General features: G+C 57.8%; 1 protein-coding gene across 6 annotated transcripts in view; it reads left to right on the top strand.

The window, feature by feature from the left end:
- Nucleotides 1-24,392, top strand: part of CRTC1 (CREB regulated transcription coactivator 1) — an 87,887-nt gene that overhangs the window by 27,445 nt on the left and 36,050 nt on the right. The window lies entirely within an intron of this gene.

The raw sequence follows: 24,392 nt of genomic DNA, 5'->3' as shown, positions 1-24,392 counted from the left end.
AGAGGCCCTGCCTGCTCGGGCGGGCAGTTTGGTGTGACTCTGGTGCCCCCCTGCACAGAGGCCTGGGGCTGCAGGGTTGACTTGGGGCCCCCAGCAGGAGGCTTCTGCACTTGTGGGGCCAGAGGTGGGGCGTGCTTGGAGCTGGGTGTGGACAGAGCAGGTGAGGAGAAGGGAGGCGGGGAGTGGCAGGCCCCGCGTGCTGTTGCTGCAGATGTGGGAGCCAGATGGGGCGTGTCTCAGGTGCAGTCCCGGGGGGGAGGGGCGTGAGTGTGTGCACAGGTCCGTGTGTGGAGTTGGTGAGCACACACATGTATGGATGGGTGGGCACACATGAGTGGTGTGGGTGAGTGTGCGTGCACGTGTGTGCATTCAGTACTGGGTGTTTGTGGGTGCATTTCTGAGAGCCTGTGCGCACAGATGTGCATAGCTGTCTCTGCACACACATGTGAGCAAGGTGCGTGCTTGTCTGTGGATGTCTGTGTGGCCCCTCTGGGAGGGGGGCAGGCACTGGGCTGGAAGTCGTGAATGTGGGGGGGCTTGAGGGAGTCCTGACAAGTGTGAGACGGGAGCTGAAAAGATGCTGCTGGATTTGGGATTTGGGGTCCAAGTGGGCTTCAGTCAGGGGCCAAGGGGAGGGCTCCTCCCTCTTCCCGGCCTCTGAGCGGCAGCCCTGGAGCCCAGCTCCGGTCTTCTCGGGACAGTGACGAGGATCAGGGCTGCATCCCCATGCCACGTGCAGGGGCGGGCCAGGCTTTGCCCTCATCAGCAGCCCCCCGTGACCCCAGGGGGCTTGGAGGCCTGCAGACTCTCCTCCTGTCCTGGGCCCAGCAAAGGAGGCAGGGCCGAGGGTTGGGCCAGAAGCAGATCAGGACTCTGAGGTGAGGCCGGGCTTCTGGGAGGAGGGGGCTTGGCATGTGGCCCCCCCCAGGTTGGGGCACAGCTCTTCTCAGAGCTGGGGGGTGGAGCGTGCACAGGAGGAGGGGCTGGACAGACCGAGGCTCCAAGGAGAGACACATGTGGCCATCTCGGGAAACAGAAAGAAGACCCTGGTGCTGGGGCAGGGAGAAGATGGCACGGCAGGGCCAGCCCTGTGGCGGGTTCAGGTTCCATTTTCATTGATTGATTGATTACTGGTGAATTTTGCATAGCATAAAACTGGCCATCTTCAAGTGAACAGTTGAATGGCTTTTAGTGTACTTACAGTGTTGTGCAGCCACCACCGTCTAGACCGGAAGGACTCCCATCACCCCAGGAAGAAGCCCCAGCCCCGTGAGCAGTCCCCCCACCCCCTGCCCCAGCCCCAGGCAGCCACCGATCTGCTTTCTGTCTCTGTGGATTTGCCTGTCCTGGATGTTGCATATAAATGGAATCAGACACCGTGTGGGCCTTGAAGTCTAGCTGCTTTTCACTCAGCATGACGTTCTCGAAGTCTACCCGCCGCGTTGTAGCATGCCAGTGCCTTCATTCCTTTTACGGCTGAGTGATAGCCCGTGTGTGGATGGCCCCTGTGTGTTTATCCGTCTTCTCATCCATGGACCTGGGAGTCGCTTCCACCTCTTTGGCCATCGTGAACACATGTATGCAAGTGTTGGTGTGGGTGTCGGTCTTCGTTTGACTGGGGCGTGTACCGGGGAGTAGAACAGCTGCATCCCATGGTAACTCTTTTTTAGCTTGTCCAGGAACCGCCGAGCCGGGGTTGGCTTTGATTTCTAAATAGGATAGCAACCTACTGATGTGTTTAAAACAGGAGCGTGACACAGTTTGAACTTAATTAAAGAAGGAGAGAAAGGCGCTCTTGGCGGCAGTGGTGCAGAGGGGGTCCGGGCAGGGGGTTGGGGAGGAGGGTGTGGGGCGTCCTGGTGTGGGGGGACGCGAGCGGGGGCTGGGGAGGGGGTGCACAGGGGCCCTGCTGGGGACGCGGCCGGGGCTTGCTCATGAAAGCGACGGGGAGGGCGAGAAGCCGTGGAGACTCTGGGACGCTCCCTGTCCACCCCTGCACTCAGGCCTCTGCAGCCCGTCGTGGCCGCTTCTCAGGCCCGACCATCTCATCACCTCCCCACCGTATCTGCCTGCCCAGCTGCTTGTCCCCACAAGCTCAAGGGGGACCCTTGTCACCTTTCTGGGCCTTTGTCTTTGCGGTCTTCTCCCTGGAGGGCATGGCCCCTGGACACCACATCCGCCAGGCCGAGAGTGTGGCATGAGGGCAATGGGGCAACCCCGGGGCTGACTCTGCCCGTTTTCCTGGGTGGAGCGGGTGCCACCCAGGGCCTGCTGGGGGCTGGAGGTCTTAGGGGCTCAGGCAGAGCTGTGAAAGCACTCGAGGGGCACGGGGTGGGCCTGCAAAGGTCCAGGATCTTGCCTCCCAGACCACACAGCGGCATGCAGTGTTGTTATGTAACTCCAGAGTTGTGCTATGTCTAAAAAAATGGAGCATAAAAGCTATTTTGGGCCCGTGGTAATGAGGGCATCTCGCTTTTGTCTTATCTTCCCGTGGCCCCTGCCATCCTGGGCGGGGAGGCAACATTGAAGGAGCTGCTTGGGAGAGGCAGTTTCAACCCATTTTCAAAAGTCATTGTTTGACATCAGCCTGAAGCAGCTGCTCGCGGCTTGCCCCGCGGCGCCTGGGATCTGGGTGCTGACCCCCATGGCGTGCAGAAGGCCACGCTCTCCCCTGCAGCCGGGGCGCCACTGCACCGAAGCGGCTCAGGCACCTGTCATAAACTCAGTCTGAGGTTTTCATGAGACCGGGCAGAGGGAGGCGCGGGACCCATCGTGGCCCAACTGGGTTTAAAGTCAGGCTCCCCCACCTCCACCTGGGCTGAGGGGCTGCTTGCTGAGAGGCAGCCCCAGTCTCCAGGGGACGGCATCCCAGCTGGGGGTTTGTGTCCTTCAGCTGGTGATGAGATTTAAGGTTAAACTGCAGGACTTTGGTGGTCTAGTGGCTAAGACTCCACACTCCCAGTGTAGGAGACCCCGGTTCAATCCCTGGTCAGGGAACTGGATCCTCCAGGCCACAGCTAAAGATCCTGTGTGCTGCCACTAAGAGCCAGTGCAGCCAGGTAAATGATAAAAATTTTAAAAGATTCAACTGCAAAGGGCCCATTTTTTGGGAAACAAAGAGACACGTGCTCACACGTTCCAGATGCAGTGTGTTCAGGGTCACGGTGAAGACACTCTGGGTTTCAGAGTCACCCGTCTCTCTCCGTATTCAGCACACATGCACGAGTGGAACCTCAGGCTTGTCTTGGTGCTCTTATGCGCGCCTTGGGGTATTGTAACAGAGCACCACCAGCTGGGTGAATTCACCGCAGAAATGTATCCTCTCACGGTTCTGGAGGCCAAAGTCCCATGCAAGGTGTGGGCAGGGCTGCGCTCCTCGCGAAGGTTCTGAACTGGGCGATCATTTCTTGCCTGGTCCAGCTCCTGGTGCCTTCAGCGTCCTGTGGTGTGGCTGCATCAGCCCAGCCTCTCTCTCCATCTCCACGCGGCCTTCCCACTTGTGTGTCTCTGTCACTTCCCATCCCGCAAAGACACCAGTTGTTTGCGACTTTTCCTGGCGGTCCAGTGGTTGAGACTCCTCCGCGTTTCCACTGCAGGGGATTTTGGGTTCAATCCCAGGTTGCAGAACTAAGATCCTACATGCCACACAGCGTGGCCAAAAAAATAAAAAATAAAATTAAAAAAAAAAAAAAGGATGCTGGGACTTCCCTGGTGGTTGGATCCCTGACTGGGGAGCTAAGATCCTGCGTGCCAAAAAGAAGACGACATCTGTCGTTGGATTAGGGCTTGTCCTACTCAAGTGTGACCTCGCTTTAACTAAGGACATCTGTGGTGACCCTGTCTCCAGATAAGGTCACTTTCCCAGGTTCCCAACATTAGGATGCAGACACGTATTTGAAAGTGTTAGTCCACAGTCATATCCAACTCTATTGGACACGACCCCATGGACTGTAGCCCGCCAGGCTTCTCTGTCCATGAGATTATCCAGGCAAGAATACTAGAGTGGGTGGCCATGCCCTCCTCCAGGGGATCTTCCCGACCCAGTGAACCCGGGTCTCCTGCATTGCAGACGGGTTCTTTACAATCTGAGCCACCAAGGAAGCCTGTATATTTGGGGGTGGGGGACACAATTCAGTCCATAGCAGACCCTCCACCAAGTAGGTCCACCAACTCCCTGAGAGGTACACCAACGTGTCCCGTCCTTACACGCAAGTGCTTGGGGGCGTCTGGGTCCCAGTGAGGCCGAGGGTGCTCCAGGGGTGAGTGGGGTGTTCTGTCTTTGGGCACAGAGCTGGGGGTCTGTGTGTGTGTGCTGTGGACCCCTGGTGTCCCCGCACGAGGTGCTTCCCTGCGAGAACCATCCTGACCCCTCCATCGTGCCGGGGAGGCACGCACAGCCCCATGCTGTGGGTGAGCAGACTGAGGCTGAGAGGTTATGCCTTTGCCTGTGGTCTCTTGGCTGGAGTGTGGCAGTCCACAGGTTTGGGGGATGAGGGGATTGGCACAGACACAGGCTGTCAGCCTTATAACAACCCTCATGGAGTAAGCTGAATGGTGTCCGAACACGTATGTCCAAGTCCTAACCCCTGGAACATGTGACTGTGACCTTCGGAAAAAGGATCCTTGGAGGTATGATTGGGTCAGAGATCTTGAGATCGTCTGGAGTTGAAGGGGTCCTGAATCCAGTGACTGGTGTCTTTTTAAGAAGGCCGTGTGAGGGTGGAGGCAGAGATGGGTGTGATGGATCCGTAAGCCAGGGAACACCAAGGATTGCCAGCAGCCATCAGTTTTTAAACTGAGGTGAAGTTCACAAAACATAAAATTCATGGGTTTTTTTTTTTTGCGGCACTGCACAGCCAGTAAGATCTTAGTTCCCCAACCAGAGATGGAACCTGTGCCCCTTGCAGGGGAAGCTCTGAGTCTCAACCACTAGACTGCCAGGGAAGCCCCCAAATTCACCATTTTTAAGTGAACAAAATAGCATTTAGTAAATGCACAGTGTTGGATGGCTGTCATGTCTGTCTAGTTCTAGAACATTTTTATCATCTCAAAGGGAAGCCCGGCCCCCATTAGCAGTTGCTTGTTACTCCCCACACCCCTCTTGCAGGTCCTGGTAACTTCTAATCTGTTTTCTGTCTTTGTGGATTCACTGACCCTGCCCGTTGCGTGTAAGTGGAGTCTCATACTCTGCGGCCTTCTGCATCTGTCTGCTTTCACTCAGCCTGTTTGGAAGGCTCATCCTCGTCACATCCCGTGTCAGTGCTTCATGCCTTTTTATGACTGAGTGCTATTCCATGGGACGGCTGGAGCACATCTGTTCTTACCCCTTCATGGGTTTGGTTGTGTCCACCTTCTGGCAGTTGTGAGCTGTTCATGCGTGATTAGTAAGCGTGTTTGCATCTGCCCTTAAGTCTCCCTGCTTCTGTCTCCATCCTCCCCAGTGCTCCTGCCCCTTGGAGCTCCACTCAGGACGTATCCGTGGGCGAGGAGTGGAGGAGAAAGCCCCGGGAAGGGTGGGTGCGCACGTTGCTGAGGTCGCCAGGTGCGGAGCTGGGTCTGGCCCTGGCTTGCCTGACCTTTTGGGACATGTGGCAGCGCCCTCCTGACGTTTCAAGTGTCAGGAGCTCCTGGCTGTGTCGGGTTCAGGGCAGTGCTCCCAGCAGTGGGCTTGGCACCTGCCGGATGGAGGAGCTCATGGGGACCTCTGGAAGGCCAGGGCGCATGCTCATCTGCTCGGTGTCTCTTGCCTCAGGGCCCTTTGTTGGTGGCGGGGTGCAGGAGTGGGGTGGGTGTCCTAGAGAGCCATGTGCCCTGGATGATCAGAGGCGCCTGTGAGCAGGGGGCGGGGTGCCTGATGGAGCTAGATGGTTTCCTCCTGGTCTCTGTCCCCTCAGAGTCCCCCAGAAGGCAGGTCGTGAGTCAGGGCATCCAGGGTGATGGGTCCAGTGTGGCCCAGAGGGAAGCCCTGCAGACACGTGGGCACCCTGGCCGCATCATCAGGGCCCACTTGTCGCTTGGCAGAGTGAGAGCCCGAGGTGACAGAGCAGTGACAGCTGTTAGGCGAGGTGGGAATGTGGCATGCTGATCTCTGGGCTGGCTGGAGCTCAGGTTCGTTTTCAACTCGCAAGAGAGAGGTAATTGGTCACCGTCTGTGCATGGGGGAGGGGCTCAAGGCCTGCCCCCCCCCACCCCCCAGCCTCCCCCGGGAGCAGGAGATGCCTGCACCTGTCCTGCCTTGGGCCATCCATGGGTCCGAGTGTCGCGGGGCTGCTGAAGCAGGTACTACAGCCTGGGGGGCTTAAGCCAGCAGCTTATTCCCTCACAGCCTTGGAGGCCAGAAGTCTGAAATCAAGGTGGCAGCAGGCCCCTGGCTCCCTCTGAAGGTCTGGGGGAGGAGTTTTCTCACTCCTTCCAGCTCCTGGCGGCCCCACCGTGCCTCGTGTGTGACTGCCTCTCCCCGGCCTCCCCGCTCCCCCGAGGCCTGCTCCAGGTGTGTCTCCTCTTCGCTCGCTGCGTTGTTTTGGCCATGCCGGGTCTTAGTTGCGACAGGTGGGACCTTTAGTTGCGGCCAGTGATATCTTAGTTGTGGCACGTGGGCTCTAGTTCCCTGACCAGGGATCGAGCCCAGGCCCCCTTGCACTGGGAGCTTGGAGTCCCAGCCACAGGACCACGAGGGAAGCCCCATCCTCTTCTGTCTCTTGTAAGAACACTGGTCATTGGATTTAGGGCCCACCTGGATAATGCAGGAAGACTTCTCCATCCCCAGGTACTTAATTCCATCTTTAAAGACCCTCTTCCCAAATAAGGTCAGAGTCTCAGGTTTCTGGGGTGAGGATGTGAACTGAAGTTTTTAGGGGCACAGGGGACCCACTGCCTGTGCCTGAGCTGACCTGCATCAGGGCTGAGGCGGCACCTGGCTGGGGGTGGGAAGATGCCACTTAGGTCTTGCTGTCACCATCTGTCTCCGCTGCCCTTGTCACTTAGGGGCTTCTGACCCTATTGCCCACCCAGCATCCACTCACGTCACCCCAGCATACTTGCTCCTCCCCCAGCCTTCTGAGGAGCCTGCCTGGAGCTGGAGGCGCCCCTCTGCACCCTCCAAGGACACCGGGCAGACATCTGTGAGCTGCTGTTCGTATGTGAGATTGCACTCTGACCGCTCCCCAGGCCCCTTGGCCTGGGTAGGGGGGAGCCTCCTCTTTGACTTCTGACCTCTGCAGAGCCTCCCCTTCCCAGAGTCCGTCCAGCTGGGGTGTCCCTCATGGCCTCCAGGGAGGCCCCGCCCCCAGAACCCGTCACGGTCGGGTTCATCGATCCCATTGGCCTGTTTTCAGGCTCACATCGATCTCGGGATTGTTGAGGATGAACCAGGTGTGTCGGTCCCCCCTTGAGCCCAGGTGGCCTCTGCGCCCAGATTATGTGGTTTGTCGTGGCCTTTCCTTTGACCTGGACTTCCTCCTACACTCCATGGGGATTGTTAATTTTTTAAAATAATTAATTAATAAAAATTCATTTTAATTAATGCATTTTGATTGCCTGGATCTTAGTTACAGTACGTGGGATCTTCAATCTTCATTGGGGCGTGCGAACTCTTAGTTACGGCTTGTGAGATCTAGTTCCCTGAGCAGGTATGGAACCCAGGGCCCCACATTGGGAACATGGATTCTTAACGACTGCACCAGCAGAGAGGTCCCCCATGGGCACGTCTGGCGCTGCCGGCCACCTTGTAGCCTGCACATTCCAGCTCCTGTTCCCACCTGGGAATGTCCCTGCGAAAGGGGGTGGCCCAGCCTTCTCCTGGGTCAGCCCACGCCTGCATGGACCAGCCACAGAGATGGTCCAGACATGGTGATAGAAGGAGGACTCCCCAGCATCCATACCCCCAGCCCTGGGGCGCACGTGTCCCCTGCTCTCAGAGGTGAGGCCCTGCCTCAATCCTGCCACCCACACCCCCCCGCTCCCCCGGCTCGGGCTCTTACCGATGATGACAACGCAGGACCAATACCCTCGTGCGTAAATCTGCCTCCTGGGTGATCTCCCCCAGGAGACTCCCCAGAAGCGGGGTTGCAGGTGTGGGCAGCAGCACTGTCCAGGCTCCCAGCAGAGCTGCCGGCCACCTGCCTCTCCGGGTCTGGGCATCTCCTCCTCGGCTGACACGTGCTGGGCAGGTCTGCGTGCCGACCTGGCCTCACCCTCAGGCCGATGGTGACGCAGAGGAAATGAAGGCGGGAGCAGCGCCCGGGGGGCCGCGGGCTGCAGACCGTGGTTGGGGCTGGCGCTCTGAGGTGCTGCCACTGTGGGACCGTTCTCAGTGTGGGGCTCACGGGGACCCAGGGCCGGGTGACCTCGGGGTCAGAGAGTGGCCCCACCCCCTCAGGTTCATCTTTAATTTTTACTTTTTTTAAAATAAACATATTTATTGTCACTTTGAAAAACATTTATTTGTTTATTTGACTGCGCTGATTCTTAGTTGCGGCATGTGGAATCTAGTTCCCTGACCAGGGCTTGAACCCCAGCCCCCTGCACTGGGAGCGTGGAGTCAGCCACTGCACCACCAGGGAGGTGCCCCCAAGTTCGTGTCTAAGCAGAAACTGTGAGTGGTACCTTATTTGGAAATAGGACCTCTGCCGCTCTCGTCCCGTTCAGAGGGAAAATGAAAAAATGAGCAGTGCTGCCCATTCTGTTACCCTGTGGCAGTGCTTCTCAGCCACCTGCCTGAACTCCGGGGTCTTTATTAATTATTAGCCCACTAGTTCATTCTCTGGGCTTCCTCGATGGCTCAGTGGTAAAGAACCCGCCTGCCAGTGCAAGAGACACAAGTTCAGTCCCTGGTTGCGGAAGATCCCCTGGAGGAGGAAATGGCAACCCACTCCAGCATTCTTACCTGGGAAGTCCCATGGACAGAGGAGCCTAGCAGGCCACAGTCGATGGGGTTGCAAAGAGCCAGACACGACTTGGTGGCTAAACAACCAAAACAACAAAGAATCGCATCAAGTCGGCGTGAGGTCATCCTGGAACAGGGTGGGCCCTGAATCCAGTGACTGGGTCCTTACAAGAAGACAGAACAGCCCCACAGGGAGAAGGCCCTGTGAAGACAGAGGCAGAGATCAGGGTGGCACGTCTCCACGCCCGGGGGCACAGGTGACCGCTGAAAGCCACCTGAAGCCAGGAGAGTGGCCTGGGACGGATTCTCCCTCCTGCAGGGTCCGACCCTGCTCGCACCTTGAATTCAGACTTCTGGCTTCCAGAACGCTGAGGGAATACGTTCCTGTTTTTTAAGCCACCCCGTCTGTGGTCATTTGTTAGGTCTGCCCCAGGACACTTGTATCGTGTCTCAGAGTGGGGGTGTGGGCACAGTGGGCCATGGGGTCAGGCTTCCTGCCCCCATAGAAGCACCCCCTCCCACTGGGCCCTGCCCCCCCAGTGCGGCTGCCAGGGCCCCCTCTTTCTGGTCCTTCTGTTGTTGGTTACCAGGCAAGGAACTTTAGTAACCTTGTTCCAAACTTCATTCCCAGGCTTCTTCAGCTTAATTAGTTGCACGGAATGAATTGTGGATAAGCAAAACCAGAAGAGAACTGCAATGTCTAAGGGGTTTGGACTTTAAAATATCATAGATCTAGATCTTATCAGCTCCAGAAATTGAGTCATGTTAGTTAGACCACAGTCAGAGTAGAAATGGGCAGCTCTTCAAGCCTGATCCGCTTTCGAAATTCACTCTATTCTCCTGGTCTCACTCTTGGAAGCCCCTCTGGCCTCCAGTCTCCCTCCCCACCCAGCCCCGAGGCCTCCCCCAGACCCTCCTGCTGGGCCAGGGCCGAGTAGCCCCCATGGAGGCGGGAGAGCGTCCTGAGGTCACAGGTGCACGCGGTGCACTAGGCCGTCTGGAAGGGCCTCAGCCCAGTGTGTGCCGGGCTCGGCCGCCTGCCCTGGGGGCTGCTCAGCCAGGCACTGGGGCCATGGTGCCCAGAGGGATGGGCTCGGGGCCAGTGCTCACGTGCAGGTCCTCCTGGGCCTGTGGGGCAGTCGGCCTCCTCTCCCGCGGACTCCAGGCTGTGGAAGCAGGGAGAAACGTCGCCAGTTGTCCTGCTGGCACACTGGGCTTTGTCTCCAGGCTGCGTTTGGGCCTGTAAACCGTAGCTCCCCTGCGTCCCACCCGGGGCCCCTCCCAACTCTCCAGGACCTGTCGGGGCGTGTGTAGGGCAGGGGTGGGTGAGCAAACACGGGGCCCTCCCGCCTGCTGCACACAGACCCCCATGGACCTGACAGTGACATCCTATGGCCCCAGATCAGCGTGTCGGTGCGGGGCTGGCGGCCACCACACTGCCCAGGCCCCCAGGCCCCTGGGGGGTGGTGCCCACACGCAGGCCAGAGGCAGGGTGCAGTCCCCACTGAGCTCTGTGCCCACCAAGAGCCCACATCCCTGCGGTCCCGTTCAGGGCAGCCTCGGACACTGGGGTGGGGTTGGCGTAGAGCTGGGGGAGGACGCCTCGAGGGCCTCCCGGGGGGGCGTGTTTTAGGGAGAGGCCCCTCTGCTGCCCCCAGTGTGCCGAGGCCTCCCCCTCCAGCCTGGCAGGTGCCCTGCAGCGGGACCTGTCCCGGGCCTCCACCTGGGCACTCCCTGCCTCCTTGTGCTCTGCTGGTCTGGGCATCAGTCCTGCCCTCCTCACCACTCTGCAGTGACGGCCCGGCACAGCCGGCCTGGCCTTCTCTTCCCTCTCTGCCTGGGCTCCCACTTCTGCCCCTCATTTTCCCTCTGTCTGGACGCTTACTAGATCAGTCTGCACCATGGAGTATTGACTTGAAGGTTCCCATCATCCGGCCTTCCCCGATCATCCATTCTCAAGGTCCCTGCCTCTCCCAAGCTCAGCTCTGAGAGGCCCTGCCTCCTCTCTGGGCCCCCAGAGTTAGTTTCCTGAGGCTGCTGTAGCAAAAAACCTTAAACCGGGAAGCTTGAAACAACTGAACTCTCTCCTGGGCGTGTATCCAGAAAAGAGGAGAACTCTGATTTGGAAAGATACACACTCCCCAGTGTTCACAGCAGCGCTGGTTACGACAGCCGAGATGTGGAAGCGACCCACGTGCCCAGTGACAGACGACTGGGTCAAGAAGATGCGGTGCAAGATACAGTGGAGCATTACTCAGCCAGAGAAAAGAATTAAATAATGCCGTTTGCAGCAACATGGAGGAGCCTAGAGATTATTATACTAAATGAAATAAACCAGAGATCATGTGACATCTGTTACATATGGAATCTAAAAAAGTGGCACAGATGAATTTATAAAGTAGAAACAGACTCACAGACATAGAAAACAAACTTGTGGTTATCGAAGGAGCAGGGAGGGAGGGATAAATTAGCGGTTTGGGATTAACAGAGACACTACTTTATATAAAATAAACAAGGACCTACTATTGAAATATAGCACAGGGAACTGTATTCAGTGTCTTGTAATAACCTACAGTGGAAAAGAATCTGAGAATGTGTGTGTGTGTGTGTGTGTGTTTATGTATTTGTATAACTGAATCACTTTGCTATATACCTGAAACTAACACAACATTGTAAATCAGCTGCATTTCCATAAAAGTTGTCTGCTTTGGGGAAAACATGCTTTTAGCAGTGTGTAAGAATTCAGTAATAGTGGGACTTCCCTGGCAGTCCAGGGGTTAACTCTTCATGCTCTCAGTGCAGGGGGCACAGGTTTGATCCCTGGTCGGGAAAAATCCCACATGCCACATAGTGCGGTTAAAAAAAAAAAAAATCACAAGAATTAAATACTGCCAAACTGAAGTTCCCCAGCGGCTCCTCAGTAAAGAACCTGCCTCATTGCAGGAGCCATGGAGACTCGGGTTTGATCCCTGGGTCGGGAAGATCCCCTAGAGGAGGGCATGGCAACCCACTCCCGTATTCTCGCCTGGATAATCCCACGGACGGAGGAGCCTGGAGGGTTACAGTCCGTGGGGTTGGAAAGAGTCCGTCACGACCGAGGCGACTGAGTGTGCATAGCATGCATGCAAACAGAGATTCAAAACAAAACCAGGAAAAAACAAAAACCAGAAGTCTGTCTCGTCATGGTTCTGGAGACAGGAAGTCCGTAGATCAAGATGTGGGCAGGGTTGGATCCTCCTCAGAGCTCCGAGGGAAATCCATCCCAGGCCTGTCTCCCAGCTCTGGGGACTGCTGGTGACCCTTTGAGGCTCCTTGTCTGCAGCTGCATCCCCCGATCTCCGCCTCCACCTTCACCTGGCCGCCTTCCTGTCTTCCATGTTCTCTTTCTGTAAGGACACCAGTCACTGGATGTAGGGATCTCCCCAAATCCAAGATGACCTCATCTCAAGAGCCTTGACTGATCACAACCGCAAAAACTGTTCTCAGACAAGGTCCTCTCCTGAAGTTCCATCTGGGCCTTCAGCCCGAGTTGAGGGGCTTAGCGGATTCACCCCAGGCTGGTCCTGCTCCTTGGCGCTGCCTCACACGTGTTTCTGGTGAACAGGCACATGACTTTACATTTAGGCAGCTGATTCCGGAAATGCCAGCTATGGTTTTCCACCCATCATGTCTCTCTTGCCAGCAGCCCCAGGGACAGCACACGTTTCTGTTCACCTCTGCCTCACTGACTTCTGGCCTCTCCAAGCCCAGGCCCAGAGAAGACCCTTCTTTGCAGGCCACCCCATCCTGTAGCCTGGGGGCTTCTGCATCCTGGGCTCCCTGGCTTTGCCTGGGCCTGACCAGGTGAGGGTGATCCCAGAGGACGCAGGGCGTGGGGCGATTCTGGGCTTCCCAGTTCCAGATACAGCTGTCGATGGTCCCTTCCTGGGGATGAGATCTGGTCCCCTAGGAGCTCACGGAGGCTGGGCACGCAGGGCCCCAGCTGTCAGGCTGGCTGGCCCACCAGACAGACACAGGCCAGCTGCTTGCCCGTGAGAGGGGGCTGTGGGCCAGGTTGCGGCCCCCAGATTGCTGTGTGGAAGCCCTAGCATCCATTGTGACCAGAGGTGGAGGATGGGGCTCTGAGAGGTGCTTGAGGTGACACAAGGTCATAAGGGGGCATCCTGAGTCCTTCGGACGGGTGTCCTCTTAAGAGGGGGAGGGACGGAGACTTGCCCCTGAGCACACCCCGAGGAAAGGCCCCGTGAGGACGCTGGGCTACCGCGGCCTCCTGCAGACGGCACTCACTGGAAGCCGTGCCAGCAGCCTCGTCTCAGGCTCCAGCCTCCACAACTGTGAGAAATACAAGCTGCCCGTTCTGTGGGATTTGGTTCTGATGGCCCGAGCTAATACAGAAGGTTATTTTGATCCTTGTTTTTTTTTTCGGCCTCACCACATGGCATGTGGGATCTTACTTTCCCGACGAGGAATCAAACCTGTACCCTCTGTGTTGAAAGTGCGGAGTCTTAACCGCTGGACTGCCAGGGAAGTCCCCAGAGGGTTATTTCAGAAGGAAGGGGTCAGGAAAAGCTTTTTGAGGATGTCGTGTTTGAGCTGAAACCCAAAGAACGAGAAGGAGCTCCGTGGAACGTTCCAGAAAAGGGCGAGGTGGGTGCAAGGGCCCAGAGGCAGGAGGCATGGGAGGGCCTTTTGGGCCACCAGGAAGTTGCAGTTTGCCAGGGAAAGTCTGGATTGTATCCGAGGCCCCGTCCCCTTTTCAGGTGGCCTCCGCGCGAGCCTGTCATCGCCCAGGGCCTCAGTTTCCCCACTTGTCAAGTGGAGGGGAGCCCTCTGCCTCTGAGGGCTGCTTCAGGGTCCCACCCAGAGTGGGCGCCTGGCTGGCGGGCCGGGGGAGAGGCCCCCAGGCGCCAGCTGCGCTGCACTCAGACCTCTGGGGACCCTTCCTCCTCCCCAGCCCGAACGTCTGGGCTCAACAGCCGCCACCGCCGAAGGAAACAAAACGTGCTCACAGCGGACCCTCTGATTCAGCCGGGGTTGGGGATTTGGCAGCGGCAGCCGAGTCTGATTAAAGGCATTCCGAGGCACACTCGGTGTTTGTGTATCTGGTTCTGTATTTACACTTTGGGAACGAGCGAGGAGGCAGCTGGGGAGTGTCTCCACCGGCCAGGGGCCGGGGGCTGGAGTGACTCAGCCTGGAATCCGAGCTCGGCCACATGCCTGTGACGCTTTCATTCATTCCCTGATTCATTCATTATTCCTTCCTGTGCTCAGCAGACGTGTGTGAGAAACTCCAGTGTACCAGGCACACTTCGTGGGGGGGTCAGCCTGGCCTGCCTCACTGCGGAGCCCTCCCTTGGTGCGGGGGCCCATGCTGGGGTGGGGCTGGGGTAGCAACAAAGTTAACAGCAGGGGGTTCTTACTAGTCTCGGCTGCATGGTGTGGCTTGTGGGATCTTAGTTCCCCAACTAGGGATTTTTTAAAAAATATATTTATTTATTTGGCCGCATTTGTTCTTAGATCCTTGACCAGGGATTGAACCTGAGCCCCCTGCATTGGGAGCAGGGAGTCTTAGCCATTGAACTGCCAAGGAAGTCCCCCTAACTGGTGATTGAAACGGGGGCCTTAGCAGAGAAAGTGCAGAGTCCGAACCACCGGACTGTCAGGGCATTCCCAATGACAGTGAATTAAAAATGAACTAAAAACTGAAATGGAAGAGCTCAATCTGTAAAATTCCTAGAAGGAAGCGCTAAAAGCACAAGCAAAGAATTGGACCCTGTCAGCATTGAAAACTTGTGTGCATCAAAAGACTGTCAAGAAAATGAAAGGACAGAGAAAGAAAATACTTGCAAGCTATATAGCTGTGCATGTGTGCTAGGTCGACTCAGTTGTGTTCGACTCTCTGCGACCCTGTGGACTGTAGCCCACCAGGCTCTGATAAGAGGTGAGGATTCGGAATGTAAAGCTGCAGAATAGCACCGGGAGCTCAGCTTGGTGCTCTGATGACCTGGAGGGGTGGGGTGGTGGGGCTGGGAGGGAGGCTTCAGGGGATGTGGGTGTACATACGGCTGGTTAACCGAGGGCTTTCCTGGTGGCTGAGACAGTAAAGTCTGCCTGCAAAGCAAGAGACCCGGGTTCGGTCCCTGGGTCAGGAGAAGAGAAATGGCAACCCAGCCCAGTGTTCTTGCCTGGGAAATCCCAAGCAGAGGAGCCTGGCAGGCTGCAGTCCCGTGGGGTCGCAAAGAGTTGGACACGACTGAGCAACTAATGCTTACAGCTGATTCACATTGTTGTACAGGAGAAATCAACACAATATTGTAAAGCAATTAGACTCCAATTAAAAAAAAAAAAAAAGACCCAGAACATATACTCAACAAGGGAAAAAACATGCAACTCAGTTTTTAAAAAGGCGAAGGACTTGGCATTTCCCTAAAGATATACCAGTGGCCAGGAAGCACATGATGAGATACTCAACATCACTGGTCATCAGGGAAAGGAAAATCAGAACCAGAATAAGGTACCACCTCCCACCCATCAGGATGGCTACTGTCCAAACAGCAGAAATTAACCAGTGCTGGTGAGGACGTGGGGGAACTGGAACTCTTGTACACTGCTGGTAGGAATGTAAGATGGGGTGGTAGCTGTGGAAGACAGTCTGGTGGTCCCTCAATCAGATAAACATGGAATTACGATATGATCCAGCAGTTCTCCTTGTAGGTATGTTCCTGAGGGGTTTGAAAGCAGGGACTCAAGCAGGCACACCCACAGCACCACTAATCACAGTTGCCAGGAGGTGGGACGGCACACGTCCATCTGCAGGTGAGCGGATAAAACACAGCGTGGCCCAGCCGTGCGGTGGAGTGTTAATTCAGACACAAACAGGGGTGAAGCTCTGACACAGGCTGCAACGTGGACGAACTCTAAAAACATGCCAGAGAAAGAACCAGACACAGACAAATAGTGTGTGATCCCTTTTGTGTGTGTTAAAGTCAGTCATGTCTGACTCTGCAGCCCTTATGTACTGAAGCCCGCCAGGCTCCTCGGTCCATGGGTTTCCCGGGCAAGAATACTGGAGTGGGTTGCCATTTCCTTCTCCAGGGGATCTTCCCGACCCAGGGATCGAACCCGCATCTCTCATGTCTCTTGGGTTGGCAGGCTGGTTTTTTACCGCTAGCGCCAGCTAGAAAGCCCAATCCCCTTTGTGTGAAATGTCAAGAATAGGCAAATGCAGAGAGACAGAAAGCGAGCTGTTGGTTATGGGGCTGAGGAGCGACTGTTAATGGGCACTGGGTCTCTTTTGGGGTGATGAGAACGCTCTTGGCCTAGCTAAAGCTGATGGTCGTACAGTACTGTGAATGTACTAGACGTCACTGATGTGTGCACTTTAAAATGGTTCATTTTCTGTTGCATGACTTTGATAAAAAAGAAAGGAAAAAGTTTAAAAAGAGAAAAAAGTGGTCCCAGGCCTTCCTGATTGGGCACCTGTGCTGGCGCAGCAGTCTGCCCAAGCCCCAGGTGTTCGTTCCCGGAGCGGGCAGCAGAGGTGTGTGGAGAGACAGGTCGTCCCACGGCTGTGGCGGATGCAGCCTGAGAGGGCCCGCCTCCCCTCCTCAGACTCTGGTCTGGTGCTGGAGCAGCTGAGGCTGGGCAGCCTCTTGGGGGTAGTTCCCTGGAAGGAACCTGCAGGGATACCGCCAGACAAAACTAGGGTACAGCCACCTGTGGGGAACGCTGGCTCCTGAAGGCGCAAGCAGCAGCTCCACGAGATTCAGAGTCAGATCCTTTCAGGGGCTCTCAGGGACTCCCTCCAAAGGACCCTCTGGCTGCTGGAACACTCGGAGAACCTGACAAAACCCCCGGGTCCCTCCCTTCCTGGGGACAGCCTCCAGAAGTGGCCCCTTCAAGGGCCCCTCTGACGTCCTGAGGACCCCACCTTGGGGAGCCCAGTGGGTGGGGCTTCAGGCCAGGGCGTGAGAATCCCCTGGGGTCCTGCGCAGCACTCAGGTCCCCAAGGGTGGTGCCCTCTCGATGAATTTGCTCTCCACCTCTCTCTCACGAGTGGCTCTTTGCCCATGCGCCTGGGAGGCGGTCTGTTCATCCTTGGGCCTCAGTTTCCCCAGAGATAGGGTGCTCCGTCCCACATGAGCACAGGAGGCCCACGGTCCCCGCCTGGGATTCCAAGCACAGCGAGCCGTCATTCCTGCACCCGCAGCTTCTTCCGGCGTCTGGCCTCTCGGTGCCATGCCGCACCGTTGTGCCAGGACCCTCACGGGGCTGACAGTCTAGTGGGAAGAGAGAGACCTCGAGTGGTTCTGGAGAGTGAGCCGTGGAGGTGATGCCACAGGGGAGAGGTGCACCCTGTTGGGCCGGCCCAGCGGGAAGAGCCTCTCGGAGGAGGGAGTGCTAGTGCAAAGGCCCTGAGGCGGCCCCCTCGGCGGGCGGAGCGCGGTGACTCATGGGGAGCAAGGGGCCAGATAGTGCAGGCCTTCGTGGTGAGAGGGGGACACAGGTTTGCTCAGCGCTTGAGGCTTCTCCCGGAAGGACCGAGCTCAGCCTTCAGCGTGGCCACTCCCCTTAATCTCATTAGGAGGCTGGCCAGTTGCCATGGTGGTTGTGATGGGCCCGACCAGGGCTGGCTCCTTCCAGACAGCGAGGCCTGGGAGGAGCTGACAGATGGGAATTCGCTGCATCCTGTGGGGGTCTTGGAGAATTGGGACCGCCCTGGGGAGGTGACTGCGTCTGCCATGCCTTCTCAGGATCACTGGCCCTGATCGTGCCCTGGCCTTGTGGCCCCCACTCCTCCTAGCCCCTCAGATGTTGCCAGGATGTGAGGGGGGCATGCCCAGTAGGGATGTGGACACAGAAATGGGATACACGCCTCGCAGGGCAACTCTGTCCCTGTGGGGTCCCGCCAGCAAGGGGGTTGGGGGAAGCTGGAGAAGTTACCATTTCCCCACCGTTCTGTAGGGGGAGTGGGGGTGGGTGTGGGGGCTCAGTCCTGGCTCAGGCTGTGTCAGGGGCCAGTGGGGGCTTTCCTGCCCAAAAACAAGGGCCCCAGGGCTGAGGCGGGACTTGAGGTGGCCTTTTAAAAAATCTGCTTCCTTACTTGGCCGTGTTGGGCGTCTGTTGCAGCGCGTAGGACGTCTCGTGTGGGGCCTCCAGCTGTGCTGCGCAGACTCAGTAGTTGCGGCGTGTGGGCTTGGTTTCTCTGAGGCACGTGGGATCTGAGTTCCCCCAACCAGGGATCGAACCCTCAGCCCCACGCTGCGTGCGTGTGTGCATGCTAAGTCCCTTCAGTTGGATCCGACTCTTTGTGACCCCATGGACTGTAGCCCGCCAGGCTCCTCTGTCCACGGGATTCTCCAGGCAAGAACACTGGCGTGGGTTGCCATGCCCTCCTCCAGGGGGTCTTCCTGACCCTGATATCGAACCTGTGTCTCTTACGTCTCTTGCATTGGCAGGCGGATTCTTTATCACTAGCGCCACCAGGGAAGTCCCCCTGAGGAAGCTCGTGCCGCGTCACCGCCTTGATAGAGCCGACATGGTTGGGTTGATGCTCTGACTCGAAGCTTCCAGACGAGATGGTGTGCTCTGATCTGTGATGTGACGTGGCCTCTGTGACACTCTGTGGTCCCAGCCACCCACTGGTCCACAAGGTTATCCAGGAGTCAGCTTCCAGGAGTGGACTCCCTGCCCTGCTCGGCCGCTTCTGAGCTGGGTGGCCCTAGGCCGTTTCTTTGCCTGCTTAGCCTCAGTTTTCCCATCTGGAAAGTGGCGTATGCTGGGAACCCCCTCAAAGGTCCCGTCTTAGATTGAGTTGTGTCCCCTCAAAAGATAGGTCCACATGCTCACCCTGTAGCCTGGGAACGTGGCCTTACTTGGCAAGAGCACTTTTGCAGATATAATTAAGGAACCCAAGATGAGACGATTCTGAAATAGGATGGGTTCCGAATCTAATGACAGCTATTACTCTTGAGAGAAAGGAGAGAGGGTGTGGGACATAGCCATAGAGGATAAGGCTGTGTGGAGACGGAGGCAGAGCTCAGAGAGAGGCAGGCATGAGCCACGGATGAGCCGAGAGAGGCCGGGGTGGATCCTCCATCCGCGGCTCTGGAAGGAATCAACCCTGCCCACACCTTGATCTTGGACTTCACCTCTGGATTTGTGAGGGAGTGAATTCCTGTTGTTTTAAGCCACCCACTTGATGGTAATTTGTTACGGTCAGCCCAGGATACTTAAGACAGAGCATGTGTGATGCCTAAGTGTGCTGATAGAGAAGCGCTCTGTGCCCCATGGTGGGGGCGGGGGCTCCGGGGTGCCGTCTGCAGCACGTGGGGCGGGGAGACGCTGAGCAGAGGGTGGCTGAGGTCAGCGCTGTGCTTCTGGCTGGCTGTCGTGGTCCCATCGGCCCCGCTCTGACCCTAGGGTGTGGCCCCATGCGGTTGGCTGGTTGGTTCACACCTGAGAGCAGGAAGGTTTGAGAGGCATGCACCGGACTGTCGTGGAAAGATCTGGGGCTGCAGAATGCTGGTGGGAGGCAAGGCCAGATGTATGACAGCCCTGCCTGGGGCCCCGGTGTGGCCACATGCAGGGTTGGCCCCAGACACATTGTGACTGGCAGACCGTGCATCTCGGGTGCCCGCCTCCGGGTGGGGGCAGGATGGGGACGGTAGACAGGGTCTCAGGTCAGGCGTGCGTTTGTTTTGTTTTAATATTGAATTTATTTATTTGGCTGCACTGGGTCTTAGTGGCGGCACACGAGGTCTTTTATCTTTATTATTTATTTATTCTTGGTTCCCCTGGGCCTTCGTTGCTGTGAGCAGCCTTTCTCCGGCTGCAGTGGATGGGCGCTGCTCTTCGTCGCGGTGCTCAGGCAGCTCGTTGCTGTGATGTCACTAGTTGCCGCGCACAGGTTCAGGAGTCGTGCGTGGCCTTCGTTGCTCCACAACATGTGGGATCTTCCTGGACCAGGGATGGAACCCGTGTCCCCTGCATTGGCGGGCAGATTCCCAACCACTGGACCAGACAGGGATCAAACCCGTGTCCTCTGCACTGGCAGGCAGGGACCAGACGGGGACTGAACCCGTGTCCCCTGCACTGGCAGGCAGGTTCTTATCCACTGGACACCAGGGAAGCCCACGAGGATTTTTAGTTGCGGCATGTGGGATCTAGTTCCCTGATCAGGGACCGCACCCACCCCATTGCCTTAGATGCGAAGAGTCTCAGCCACGGCAGCAGTGGGGAGTCAAGGGCCAGGCACTTTGGATCTCGCAAATGTGGTTAGACGAACCAGGAGGCATATGGGAAGAGTCTGGGTCAGTGGAGCCCTTACTGTTGCGATTTTCTTCCTTTTAACTCCGTGGAGGAAGAGGGTAGCTTTAGAGGAGGCTGGGTGGGCGATTCGGGGACTCCCTCTACCGTCTGCGCAGTTTTCCTGTGAACCTAAAACTTTCATAATAAGAGCGGAGGTAAGAGCAACAACAGTGAGAATTCCCTGGCAGTCCAGTGGTTAGAACTCGGTGCTTCGAATGCAGGGGTTAGAGAGGCCATCCCTCGTTGGGGAACTAAGATCCCACATGCCTTATAACAGCAGCAGTAACAGCAAAGCCAGAGGCCAATGTGAAGGTGACTTGGGGGGCCTGCTCCCTGAGTGGCGTGTCAGGGAGGCCCCTCCAGGGTGGGTGCGGAGGGGGAGCTGTCGCAGGCAGCCCCCTGGGGTAGGGGGAGCACAAACTTGGGGTGCTTTGGGGTCGCATGTCTGGAGGGAGTGAGGAGTGGGGAGCGCAGAGGGCAGGGAGGCCCCTGTGAGGTGTGGGTGGTAGGGCACCTCCCACCCTCCGCCGCTGGAGTGGGCTCTGCTCTCACAGTGGGGGAGCCTGGTCTTGGACCCCAGGCGGTCTGACCCTCGGGCCAGAAGCCAGGGGGCACCTGAGAGGCACAGCTCCTCCGTGCCAGCAGGTCTTGTCCGGGTGTCACCACCCTGCCATGCTGCCTTCCGCCAAAACCCACGAGAACGGGGCGAGGGGAAGGGCAGGCCCAAGCCTCCTCAGGACATCAGGGGTTGTGTCAGTGTCCTGAAAGGTTCTTGCATGGCCGGCCTCCAAGTGGAGCTGTCGCCTGGGTCGTGGAAGTCTGCTCCCGAGCGTGGGAACCGTGGTGTTCATTCATTCATTCGCTTATTCACTCGTGAGCTCTTGTGCTCCTTTGTTCCACTAGCAGGTGCTGCTGAGTGTGAGACCCTGGCTTGGATGCTGGGTGTATGGTGAGGTTGGGGGTGGGCTGGGCAGTGCCTCCCAGAGCCTGTGGGCAGAGGGATGCGGGAGGGACTGGGTTTGACGGGGAGAGGCCTGAGGTCTGTGTCCAGCATTGGTCAGACGCTGCCCCGTGGCATCACTCTCTTGTTCTCCTTGGGCACCCTTGGAGGCATCAGGTCCATGGGTGGAGCCCAGGCTGGCACCTCCTCACCCCAGGGTCTACTTACTCCTGGGGTTTCCTGGCCAGGCATGGGACAGCAGTCAGCCCCTGCGAAAGTTAAGGGGCCCTTAAGACCACCTTCACGTCTGACACCAGCTGCAGAAATTGAGGGTTCCCAATACTATACTAGGACTTTCCTGGTGGCCCAGATGGTAAAGAACCTGCCTGCAATTTAGGAGACCTGGGTTCCATCCCTGGGTCAGGAGGATCTCCTGGAGAAGGAAATGGCAACCCAGTCCAGTATTCTTGCCTGGAGAATCCCATGGACAGAAGAGTCTGGCAGCCTGCAGTCCATGGAGTCACAGAGTCAGACACGACTGAGCGACTGGAAAAAAAAAAAAACTACACTCAGCTCAGCGGTTCACTGGAAGGACTCAGAAGTCACTGCAGACCTTCATACTCACGGTCATGGTCTATTTCTTAGAAGTTCTGTTCATTTGTTTTTATTTACGGCTGCACCGGGTCTGTTGCTGTGCGCGGGCTTTCTCGAGGTGTGGCGAGCAGGGGCCCCTTTCTAGTTGCGGTGCCTGGGCTTTCTGTTGGGGTGGCTTCTCTTCTCGCAGATCATGAGCTCTGGAGCGCAGCGCACAGCCGTAGTTGCCCCGTGCCATGCGGGACCTTCCCGGGCCAGGGATCCAACCCGTGTCTTCTGCGTTGGCAGCTGGATTCTTTAGCTACTGGACCGTCAGCGGTGCCCTCGGTCATGCTCTGTTACAGGGAAAGGACGCATGTCCCAGTTGGAATGGGGCAGTGGCCAGGAGACTTCCAGAGAGAGCTGGAGGACTGCCTTCCCCGTGGAGTCACGTGGACAGTGCTTGCTTCTCCCAGCACCAATGTGTGATGACATGCCTGGGGGCTGGCAGCCATGGGTCTCCCCAAGCCTTGGTGTCCAGGGTTTTTCCTGGGGTTCACCATATAGACGCAGCCCCAGCAGAGGAAGAGCTGCGAACCTCAGTGGCCGAAGCCCCGCACCCTGGCCCACACTGTTAGCAGAGATACCCAGTGTGGTCTGGGGCCCCAGGCAAACAAATACACTTTTCTGTGGCAGGACTTTCACTTCCCAGGAGCTGGGAGCAAAGGTCAAACAGCCCTGGGCCAGGTTAACTCTTTAAAGTGAAAGTGATAGTCGCTCAGTCTTGTCCAACTCTTTGTGACCCTGTGGACTGTAGCCCACTAGGCTCCTCTGTCCGTGGGATTCTCCAGGCAAGGATACTGGAGTGGGTAGCCATTCCCTTCTCCAGGGGCTCTTCCTGACTCAGGTCCAACCCAGGGATCAAACCCGGGTCTCCTGCACTGCAGGCATCCTTTACCAACTGAGCCACCTGGGACGGCCTGTCTGTGCGGCTCCACATACAACCGAGGATGAGCGCGGGGCTTCCCCAGAGGAGGAGAGGGGCCCCACGCTGAGTCCACTCCAGAGGCTGTACCACCAAGCCTGACGTTCCCGTGACAAAGTGGATGGGGTTTGGGGGCCCCTGTGGGAAGGAGAGGCTCCGGCCGAGATGGCTGGGAGGGCCAGCGTTATCGCAGACACACAGCCGTGAGCAGCGCGTTCCCCTTCTCGGCTCCCTCGGCCCGGAAGGTGTGATGCGAGCACTTCCTGTATTGCACGCCTGGTGTTCACACGTGCACAGACACTCAGTCTGGACAGCCCACTCTTTGGGAGTGGAAACTGAGGCCCAGAAGGGGGCTGCAGCCTCCAGGGCCGGGTGGTCCTCAAGAGGTGGGGATCATGTGGGTTCCCGCCCTGTGGCTCAGACCCAAGAAGGGCCTGGGGGGCGGGTCTCGGGTCCAAGGACACCCGAGCCCACCCTGCTTGGCCTCGCCTGACCCCTCCGGACCAGGGGCTGGCCTGTTTCATCCTGCGTGACCCGGGGCCCTGGGGAGGAGGGACCCAGGGTGTTCATGGCGAACATCTCCAGCGTTTGGAGTCAGGGTCTGGGTCCAGCAGAGGCCTGAGAGCCACCCTTGGCGGAATGGAGCAGGGTCAGGCTCCCTCTCAGCCCCGCCGCCCTTCACAGGAAACAGCTGTTTACCTGGGTGAGGTGCTCGGCTGGGCCAGCAGCCAGTTCCTGAGCTTCGCTTCCCCCTCCGGTGTCCAAGGCCCCCTAGGAAGCCGGGGCTGGCGTGGGAGAGTGGGGCGGCGTGGGCGGCCAGGGAGCGGCGCGCTGCCAGGAGCTGTTTGCGAGGGAACGTGAGCTGCTCTTGTTGTGTACACAGTGTCGACCCTAGCAACTGTCCCAGCCGGCCGCGGTGGACGCCCACCCCTCCCCTGGTGCCCGGCAGCCGCCCCTGTCACGGTACTGCATCCCAGGGCAGATTGATGGGCCTCGGGGACCTGCCCGGAGGCCACCGGTGGTGTCAACTGGGTCAGGAGCATCTGCTATTCCTGGCGAAGTGGAATCGAGGCTCTGGCGAGGGAAGGCCAGGTCCCAGCCCTGCTCGGAGGCAGCTGTGACCAGTCAGGGAGCCCCAGGCTCTCGATTCTGAGTCCTGGCCCAGGGGGACAAATCCACGTGTGAGTGAATGGTGGAGGACCGTGTAGGGATGTGGCCAGCCCGCAGGAAGGCTCTCCAGTGGGTGAGACTGGCGGGACAGGCAGAGGGGGCCTGGGGGCTTGGGCCGGACTCCTTAGAACTCAGGCAGGATCTGGCAGGCCGGCTCATGCTGTACTTTGAAAAGCCAGCGCTGCACTTCAGAGCCGGCCCCTCTGATTCAGACCAGTGGAAAGACAATTTCTGCCGTGTCCGGGCGTAAATTCACAGCCTCTGGCCCGCACCCCAGGAACACAGCCTTTGGCGTGATAAGAAATGGCTCCCCCGGGTGGGTGAGGGGCCTCCTGCACAGGCTTCCAGGCTCCAGGTCCACTTGATACTCTTGCTTATTCACCAGTCGTTCGAAGCAGCCAGTGAGGCTCCCTCCAGTTCACGGAGGCAGCACCCTCCCGGATGGGGAGGCGAGTTTCCCTGCCTGGGGTGGGCCATCTGAGGCATCTTGGGTCTCTGATTCTGCTGGTTCCTGGCTCCTTTGAAAATCT

Source organism: Cervus elaphus, chromosome 9 (genome assembly GCF_910594005.1).
Source record: "Cervus elaphus chromosome 9, mCerEla1.1, whole genome shotgun sequence".
Taxonomy (NCBI): domain Eukaryota; kingdom Metazoa; phylum Chordata; class Mammalia; order Artiodactyla; family Cervidae; genus Cervus; species Cervus elaphus.
Note: the sequence above shows the minus strand (reverse complement) of the source record. Positions and strands in the feature narration are given on the sequence as shown.